Source organism: Capricornis sumatraensis, chromosome 6, assembly GCF_032405125.1.
Source record: "Capricornis sumatraensis isolate serow.1 chromosome 6, serow.2, whole genome shotgun sequence".
In the NCBI taxonomy this organism is placed as follows: domain Eukaryota; kingdom Metazoa; phylum Chordata; class Mammalia; order Artiodactyla; family Bovidae; genus Capricornis; species Capricornis sumatraensis.
The window spans coordinates 90,194,000-90,204,511 of NC_091074.1; positions in this window are offsets into that span (position 1 = coordinate 90,194,000).

Consider the following 10,512-nt stretch of genomic DNA (forward strand, 5'->3'; position numbering starts at 1 on the left):
CTAACCTGCCTGCAGGACTCGTACAGCTGCGCATGTGATTGTTTGAGGCCTCCTGACTGCAGGAGGCACAGGAAGCTTAAAACATCCTAGGAATGTAGGGGCTTCCGAAGAGTCAAAATCTTTAGAATAGGACTGATTAAAAGTTTCATTTGTTGAGTCAATGCTTGCTGCCAAATTTTCATATCCTTTGTTTTTAGATATAGTTGGTATATAAAAAAACAAGTAGTAGACCTGGTATTAGCAACATTAGATCTTTGAGTTAAGTACCTTCTTTGTTATAACCCACTGTGCCTTTGTTCTATAGAGATGTAACTTTAGCGCTTTTAAGGAGATGCAGATTAAAGAAAAACACTTCAGGAGAAACAAAATTAACATTCATTAAAGGAAGAGAGCCAAAAAGTGTTAACAAGCCTCTTGGCCAGAAGATAATGTAAATCACCTGAGACCTTTTGTTTACAAAATGATGTATAGAAAGAGTCTGGGCTGCGAACGCTACATAATTTTGTGTTGCCCATTGATCTCCATGTTTTATCAAAAGTATAAAAGGCCTTCTGAACAATAAAGCACCGGACCAGCTTCTCAGACCAGCTTCTCGGACCAGCTTCTCGGACCAGCTTCTTGAACTAGTCTCTCGGCCTGGTTTCTGGGGAATCTGGCTCCCCCCGTGTCTCTCTCTCTCTCTCATTTTCTCTCCCTTTCCCTCTCTCTGCTCTTTACTTTAATTTCAGGCTGAATTTCCATCTGGGGCGCGGAGGCTCGCCAGGTCTACTTACTTGCCGTGGTTGTTAAGACCCGCGCGAAAGGGAGCTTAAGGCGAGGCACCCTTAGATATTCAAGTGGGCGCCGGTGGCCCAACGTAGATGGTGCAAATTCCTTGTCTGGAATTTTATTGGTCTTCCGCGTAAACCAAGCTATTCAGCCCTCTTCCTCCACTTAATCTTCCTACTACACTTATAGTTTCTTAATCTAATCTTATATTAATAAATAAACGAGTTTTTCCACGCCAACGCCGTCCACCCTTCGAATTCCCTGGATCCACCGGGGCTGGACCCCGGCAGTTAACATCTCCAGGCTGGGGAGAGCTGGTACTCAGAATCCAGCAGGCCTGCCCCACCCCAGTCCTGAGCATTTCACTTCTTATTAGAGATGGTTTCCAAGGGAATAAACTTCAGGAGGGCTAGGCTGGGTTGGACTAGATGCCTTTTATGTCCCACCAAATCTGAGATCCCAAGGGACTAAATGTCTGGCACGTAAGGGGATAAACACTTAAACAGAGCTGCTATTACCCATTGATAGGCCCAAAATATTAGTCTTTATATTTCAAGTTTTATATTTAAGGAAATATTTCTTTTCCAAGGCCCTTCCCCCTGCTTTTAGCATTCTGCAGTATTTCTCCTGAAAAGTTGCCCAAGAAGCAAAGAGTTAACTGGTGTTTGTCCTTTTATATGAAATGCTCTTCTCCAGACTTACTATCCTTCTCCCATCAAAACCCTCCACCTTGGGGACTTTCCTGGTGGTCCAGTGGTTAAGAATCTGCCTTGTGATGCAGGGGACGCAGATTCAATCCCCAGTAGAGGAGTTAAGATCCCACATGCTGCAGAGCACCTAAGCCCACATACCACAACTAGAACAGCCTGTATGACACAACTAAGACGATGCAGCCAAAGGGAAAAACACTATTTTTTTTAAAATCCTCCAGCTTGTGAACATGGTTGACTCACTGTCCCTCAAATTCAACTCAGCTCTTACACTATTTCTTGTTCCTTTCAGCTCCAGAATGTTCAGTCCTGGATACCAACCCTCGATAACTATCTAAGTCCTAACAATAGCAGTAGATTGACCATCTATTAATTTTCATGTGCTATGCTTTTATTGATGTATTTCATTTGACTGTAAACAGGCAGAGTGCTAATGTTCATAATTATTTGCATTTTTAAAATAAATTAGAGGGCTTCCCAGATGGCTCAGTGGTTCAGAATCTGCCTGTCAGTGAAGGAGACATGGATTTGAGCCCTGGTCTGGGAAGAGTCCACATGCCACAGGAAACTAAACCAGTGTGCCACAACTAATGAGCCTGTGCTCGAGGTCCCGGAAGCTGTAACTACTGAGCCCATGGGCCCTAGAACCCGTGCTCGGCAACAAGAGAAGCCAGGACAATGAGAAGCCTGTGTACCACAACAAAGGGTAGCCCCCGCTCGCAACTGGAGAAAGCCCACATGCAGCAACAAAGACCCAGCACAATCAAAGATAAAAAATAAATAAAAGTATTAAAGTAAATAAATAAACTAGAGCAGATCCAGTGTTATCCCTATAATGACACTCACTGGCTGAGGAATGATCACTTATCTGGACCAGTAGGAGTTCAACACTGGATTTTTGTTGGAACCAGTGGGTAAATCTAAGCTGGTAGAACGTAAGTCTGGAAATACCGTTGGTCGTACACTTTCCTCCAAGGGAAGAGAGGGTCTGAGTGATGACACAGGAAAGGGAAGCTGAGAGATATAGAGAGACCCTTGCCTCACCTCGGTTCCTAGTCGTCTTGGTTATCATAGTGGATGCTGTAGTATGTCACCAGTTCCTCACCGAGGATAAAGAACTTGTTCTCCAGCTCCTGGAACTACCTCCTGGACACAAGAGAGCCGCTTCTCCTGTGCCATGACCTTTCCCATAGCAGCCTATAGCCAATGACAGGTTGGCAGGGGGACAGAAGTTCTGGGCCCCCTGCCCTACCTTCAGACTACTCTGGTGGGTCAGTCCAGTTTCAGAGGTCCCTACAGGGCTGGCTGAGCCCTCTCCTCCACTCTGAGTTCCATCCTGCTGTTGCAGTCATTAGCCTAGTTACTATCAGTGGGGGTAAGAAAAGTAGGCTGATTTCTAGGTAGGAGAATGGATCCCTAAGTCATGGGATGGATGGGAGAGGAGGGGCAATTGTAGAATGGAGCATGGTGTGATAGGAGTTTCATGGAGCCAGAAGGTCAGAGAGGCCATGAAGAGCTACAGGGCTTTGCCATATGAGGAGCCGTTGGAGGAACTGAAAATATAATATGAGGAACAATAGAAGGAGCTAAAAATATGTGGTGCAAAAGTAAAAATTTATGAGGAATATGACAGAATCTTCACACATTTGACAGGCAATCAAGCAGAGGTTGAATCAACTTCCTTCAGCTCGCCTCCTGACTTTCGATTTGACCCCCTACAGTTTATTCTCAGGCCTTTCATCATCTGGCTGTTGCTTCTCTTTCTAACCTTATCTCCTATGGCTGTTCCTCATTCCTCCCCCTCACCCCCTTCTAGCCACCCTGGCCTTCTTACTGTTCCTTGAATGTGTGAGTGTCTGTGCTGTGTCTCTTCAGTCGTGTCTGACTCCTTGAGACCCTGTGGACTGTAGCCCGCCAGGGTCCTCTGTCTTTGGAATTCTCCAAGCAAGAATACTGGAGTGGGTTGCCATGCTTTCCTCCAGGGGATCTTCTCTACCCAGGGACTGAACTCATGTCTCCTATGTCTCCTGCATTGGCAGGTGGGTTCTTTATCACTGTTGCCACCTAGGAAGCCCTGTTCCTTGAGCACGCCAACCCATTTCTACCTTGAACTTTACACCTGCTGCCCTCTTTGCTTATTCTTATATACATTTTTCTATAAGCTCTTCATTTGCCCCATTCCTTTTGTTGTTCAGTCTTGAATCAAAGGGACTTCCCTGGTGGCTCAATGGCAAAAAAATCCACCTGCCAAAGCAGGAGACATACGTTCAATCCCTGGATCAGAAAGATCCCCTGGAGAAGGAAATGGCAACCCACTCCAGTATTCTTGCTTGGAGAAATCATTCGACAGAGGAGCTTGGCGGGCTACCGTCCACGGGATCACAAAAAGTCGGACATGGCTGAGCGCGTGCAGCGCATCACTTGAATCAAAGGTCATTTCCTAAGAAATCTTCCTATGATCAGTTTGCACCTCATTGCCATGTTTCGTGTGCTTCCTGGCATTCTTTGCTCCCTGAAATGGTTTTGTATCGTTTATTCTGTAATTTTGTTTCCTGAGAATGCAAGCCCCTTCTACTTCCAGGGTCTTGACTGCATAAGGGCTTCCAAGGGGACATGTAATAAATTAGGTACATAGGTACTGAGCTACTCAGAGGTCCCCACACTTCAGACACCATGTGGAATAAATCCAGGACCCTGAGCACAATTTAAGCAAGATGCCACTGCCAGCTCTCTGACCATGCAAGCCTGTAATCTCAGGGTGACCGTGGGCCAGTAATCCAAATTCCTGGGGCTAATCTTGGCACTCCTGGGCCCTCACACCCAATCATTCTGCTTCTGAAACAGCTCTCCCATCTCCCCACTTTTTGCCAGTTCCCATCCTCTCATTCTCTGCCCTTAATGCTTTACTGCTCTTGAAGATACTCAGATCTTGTCACTTCTTCACTCTAGAATCTCTCAAGGCTCCCTATTGGCAGGGGAAAAATGTCAGCTTTTGAGCAGGATGTCTAAAACCACCACTGCACAGTACTAAACCCCACGCCTCAACTCCCTCTTCACCCTCTCCCACACTTCAGCTCCCTCACTCCCCAAATCAGGCCCCTGCACTTGTTTGCGCATTTGGTCCTGGAGCTCCCTCTGTGACAATGAATTTGCACCTACTAAACCTGACAAGCTCTTTAAGGCCACTGCCCTGGACCAAAGACTGCACAGGGAGGTCTTGACCATTTCACCATCCAGCTGGGCACTCATCTGTGCCCCAGCTAGTGATACCATCATCATTTTAGCAAAATAGCAGAAAGGTCAGAAAAGAATGAATAATGAAGCATCCATGGGCTTGGTTTCTTGAATGTGCCCCACAGCCTGTCTCTGATTAATCCCTATGACAATTTCCTGAGATTCTTAACTCATTTATATAAAGCTTGGGCAGATTTACTCTTCTGCCTAATGCCATACAGTAATAAGTAGCAGAGTTGGAATTTGAACGCTGGCACTAAACATGATTCTATCTCATGGCATGAGACCATGAAAGAGAACACTCAGATTGCAGGACCAACTCTGATAAAAACCAGCCCATCTTAATTATGAATGTCACCTAATCTCTTTGGGCCAAACTTCCTCATTTCTAAAATAAGGAGGTGAAACTAAAAGTTTTTGCAAAAGGTCTTCCTTCTCTTACATTCTTCGACTCAGAGTCGTAATAATAGCTAATGTTTGTTGAGCACTCATTCTATGCCTAGCATTGTGCAAAGTATGGTTTTAAATAAATTGTCTCACTTGATCCCACACACTCTTATGAATAAATGCAGCTATGATTTCACTCATTCCACTTTAACGAGGAAACTGGTTTGGAGATGTTAAGTAGTTCCCCCAGGTCACACAGCTAAGCAGCGGGGAAAGCACCTTAGGAGTCTGCTGTCTACTGTCTAGCTTCCAGGATCTGTGGAGTTAAGGTCTTCCCCAAGGCCCATCTCTTTCCAGTCTCAAAGCTGGGCCATCTGCTCTTTTCCTGCCTGAAACAGCCCACCCCTCTCTCACTTGCCCTGGTAATCCTTGGCCACCAGAGAGGTCTCTGAGGTCCAGCTCCCTAGGGGCTGGGTCAGCTCCCCTCTTGTGGGCCCGCACTGCCCTCTGGACCTCCTCCATCATCCACTTATTACTGTGCTCTGTCCCTTATCTGCCCTGCACCCTGGGCTCCAAGCTCCAAGGAGGCCAGGGACTGCCCTTGCTGACCCAGGACACAGAACAACACATTGTGCTGTAAAAGGATAACGTTTTCACTTAGAGCAGCACTTGCTGAGGAGAGATGACGATGAAATGCTGCTTCACCTCAGCTGGTTCTAACTGACTCAGGATGCTAGACCCGGAGTAGAACTCACTGGAGACTCTTCTGGGACCAATACACAGGGGATTGCATTGTATTTTTTGTATTGATTGTATTTTGTATTATTGTATTGTATTTTTCTAAGATGTCCTATCCGGGGTACATGGATCCATCCTTATTTAGCATAGCCACCACGAAACCTATTGTCCCTAATTTCTGAGGTGAAAAACCTGAATTTTCTCCTCCCAGAAAACATGTCAGTGAATTTCTTCACTTCCCTTGCAAGAAAAAAAAAAAAAACTCAGCATTATTTTCTTGTTGTTATTATTATATTTGTGTATGGTTCTGATGGTCTTTGCATACTCTTTGACAGCAGATAGTAGGTGCAAGAAATGTTTGTTGAGTGTCATAAATACAAATAACTATTGTATCAGGTGAGGGACGATACACCCATGGATGCCTCAGGAACCAGGAGGAAGCCAGACTCATTTCTCCACGAGGTAACTGGGGAAGCGTTCACAGAGGCAGGGAGGCGTGAACTTGGGTTTGGTCATCATCCTCTACTTCTCCCTACTCCGCCAGCATTTTTGTTCCAGCCTTCCTTTTCCAGCGTCGATCCTACAAGGCATCATTTCAATGGCATTCTTGGCAATACTCACGTCTCCTTGTCCTCCTGTCTTTTCACCACCTCTGCCAGGATAAATCCAGCTACTTGCTCTCTCTCTCTTCTGGGCACTCTGCTGGAGAGAGTCATGCCAACTGTCACACCATAGGTTCACAAACCCACACACGGTTGGACATTTCTCCAATCAACTCGCTCACCTTTTCTCAAATGTTCAGCCCCTCACCTCCAACTTCAATGATTAAATAAAAGCTTCAGGTAGGAGCTCTTCAACATCTCCTGCCCAAATGAGAAATCTAACTGCATCTGCCTCTGATCTGACCTTCTTTCCTTCCTCCTAAAGCCCAATCCTGCCTCTGAGCCTTAAAGCCCAACTGCTTCCCTTCTCAGAAAACCCTGCCCCACTGTGGAGTGGCTCCTTCTTGCATATTCAGCTACCTCCTCACAAAAGGATCTGTCATTATCCATGAACATATACAAACCCTACATCTTAAAAGAAAAGCAAGCAAAATCCTTCCCTTAACCCCCTTACTTCTCTCCAGCTGCCATTTCACAGTCAAGGCTCAAGAAAATGTAAAAAAGGTCAATGAGTATAAAAACGTGCTCCATTTTCACACCCTACTATGGGTTAACTTTGACGCCTACTTGTTCATACTTGCTCATTGAATGAACCCTTGCCAGGGTTACTGATAACTTCCACGTTGCTAAATTCGGAGTACATTTTCAATCATCCTCTTGACTTCTCAGGAATATTAGACATTGTTGACTACACCCTTTTTCTTGCAACACTCCCTGGGCTCCTTGGTCACACGCCCTTCTGCTTTGTCTTCTGCCCCTCTGGAGCTCTTCATGGACCTTCCAGTTTCCTATGCCCACTCATTTCATATATTCAAGAAGACTCTATTTGGGGGGACTTCCCTGATGGTCCAGGGGCTAAAACTCTGTGCTCCCAATCCCTTGTCAGAGAACTACATCCCACATGGCACAGCTAAAGGTCCTGCATAGCACAACAAAGATCAAAGATCTCGTGCTGCAACTAAGACTCAGTATAGCCAAATAAAAAATGTTAGAAAAAAAAATTTTTTAGACAGGAGTTTTAAGTTTGCAACAAAATTGAGAAGAAGGCATAGAGATTTTTCCAAATACATTCTGTCCCACACATGCATAGCCTCACCTACTAGAATGTTGCATTTGTTTCCCAAAATGAAGCTACATTGACACATCATCATTCAAAATCCATAGTTCACATTAGGGTTCACACTTAGTGTTGAACATTCAATGGGTTTGGACGAATGTATAATGACATGTATTCATCATTATAATGTCACGCAGAATATTTTCATTGCCCTAAAAATCCTCTCTGTTCTTCTGATTTATTTCTCCCTACAACCTTGCCACTGGCAACCCCTGATCTTTTTAGTATCTCCATAGTCTTGCCCTTTCCCAAATGTCATAATTGGAATCATACACAGTGTGGCTTTCTCAGATGAGCTTTTTTCACTTAATAATATTCATTCAAGTTTTTTCCATGTCTTTTTGTGGCTTGATAATTCTTTTTTTTTTAGTGCTGAATAATATCCCATTATCTAGAAGAACCACAGTTTATTTAACCATTCATCTACTGAAGGATATCTTGGTTGCTTCCAAGTTTTGGCAATAATGACTGAAGTGGCTCTAAACACCATTCTGCAGGGTTTTGTGTGGACATAACTTTTCAACTCCTTTAAGTAAATACCAAAGACCATGATTGCTGGTTTGTATGACAAGAGTATGTTAGTTTTGTAAGAAACCTGCAAACCAGCATTCCAGAGAAGCTATACCATTTTGCATTCCTGCCAGCAATATATAAGAGTCCCTGTCGTTTCCCCTTCTGGAGATGGAGGCAGAGGCTAGAGTGATTTAGCCAGAAACCAAGAAGCACCTGGGACCCTGCCCCCGCCCCCCGCCACAAGTGCTAAGTGTCAAGGAGGGTTTCTCCCCTAGAGCCGTCAAAGGAAATACAGCCCTGCCAACACCCTGATTTCAGATTTAACCTCCAGAAATGTGTGGGAATACATTTCTGTATTTTTAAGTCACCCAATTTATGGTACTTTGTTGTGGCAGACACAGGGAATTAACACAGGACTGTTCAAATCCTCTGATTAAATTCCTTCATTTTACAGATGACAAAAAGAAAATTTTTAGCAAGTACAAAATGTTTTCACATAGCTGATCATGTTCAGTAATAATAGCAACTCTCTGAAGTAGCAGTTATTGCTCAAGAGGAGGGAATGAAAGCAGTACAATGATTTGCCTGCTAATAAGCCACTGAGCACTGGCGCAGCAGGTGAATAGTTCTTCCCACCAGTTCTCTCTGCCTGCGTCTCAGAGGGGTCCAATCACATGTCCACATCACACAGCTGATGAGAAATCGTCTAAAACAGAGATCTTTGTTTTCACTCATTTCTGCTCCAGCAGCCTCTCCAGGTATAACTGGCTATACCTTAAAACTATTGAACAATCAAGATACTGATTCCATGGGACAACCTCGGAGCTCGTAACCTAGATCCTTGGGCTAAGTAAAATTGATGTTTCCAAACACAAGGATAGTAGGTTGGAGGTTATTTGAGTGAGTGGCACAGGCTGTTCATTTCTTCAACAAATGAGCTTTGTTGTTGTTGTTATTATTTAGTCGCTAAGTCATGTCTGATTCCTTTTGTGACCCCATGGACTGTAGCCCATCAGGCTCCTCTTTCCTTGAGATTTCTTAGGCATGATTATGGAGTGGGTTGCAATTTCCTCCTCCAAAGGATCTTCCCAACCCAGAGATTGAACCCCTGTCTCCTGCAGTTCCTGGACTACAGGTGGATTCTTTACCACTAAGCTACCAGGCAAGCCTGAAATAGGCTTTAAGATTTTCCAAATATTCAGAAAACCAAGATAAATCAAGATAATTCAGAAAATCAGCTGTTTCGGGCCAATCTGCTGTGGGGAACTCTCCATTCCAGTAGGTCTTGTATTTTCTGTGCTGTAAGGGCCTCTAGCTCAGAGTCCCAGGGGTTCTAATGGTAATGAGCAAACAATCCAATTGTGCAAGTAATCAAGGAACAATAACAGTTGTTCTTGTGATGAAGCCCCCCAGTTTACAATTACTTAGCAGTTTAAAGTCACTTCATTTGGAAAATTTTGCCTCTGAGAAAGCCTGAAGCTCTCATTCAGAGACCAATTATATTAGGAGTAACACATTAGCTGGGAAGTCTTTATTCATTTTGGGTTATTTGCAACTTTAATTATAATTCAAATATAGTCAGAGCCATCCTTTGGAACATTTTCTTGCCTTGGCACTGGAGAGTATTGAGTCCCTTGGAGGTGCTCCTGGGGGTGTGTGTGCCACCAGCCAAATGACCCAGGGCTGCTTTGTCACCAGATTCTGCTCTAGACCCCTTCTTCCTGCTGCTATTGGAGAACCACAGGAAGTAAGAACCCCTAACGAGATCTTCCTTTCGTAAAACCAGTTTGTTGAGGTATATTTAATAATAAATTGCATGCATTTAAAACACACAATTTGATAAACTTTGACATGTGTAGAAATAACTTCACAATGAAAATAATAAACGTATCATTGCCCCCTCAATTTCCTCATTACCTTTACAATCTACCCCCTGAACTGACACTCCCACCCAGCCTGGCCCTCTGCCTGCATACAGGAGAACACACACATATTCAGGCAACCACTTTGCTTCTCATTGTTCTAGATTAATTAGTTTGTATTTTCTAGGATCTCGTGTGAATGGGATCATACAGCATGCACCCTTCTTCTATTCTGTTACATGTAATAATTATTTTGAGATTCATCTACATTGTTGCTAATATCAATAGTCTCTTTTTATTGCTAAATAGTATTCCATTGTACTGATATACCATAATCAAACCATTTAGCTGTTGAGAAATATGGGCTGTTCCCAGTTTGAATCTGTTACAAATAAAACTGCTACGAACATTTGTGGGTACAAATGTTTTCATTTCTCTTGGGAAGATATCTAGGGGTGAGATGGCAGGACCATATGGTAGGTGTATATTTAATTTTTCAGAAATCGCCACACTGTTTTCCA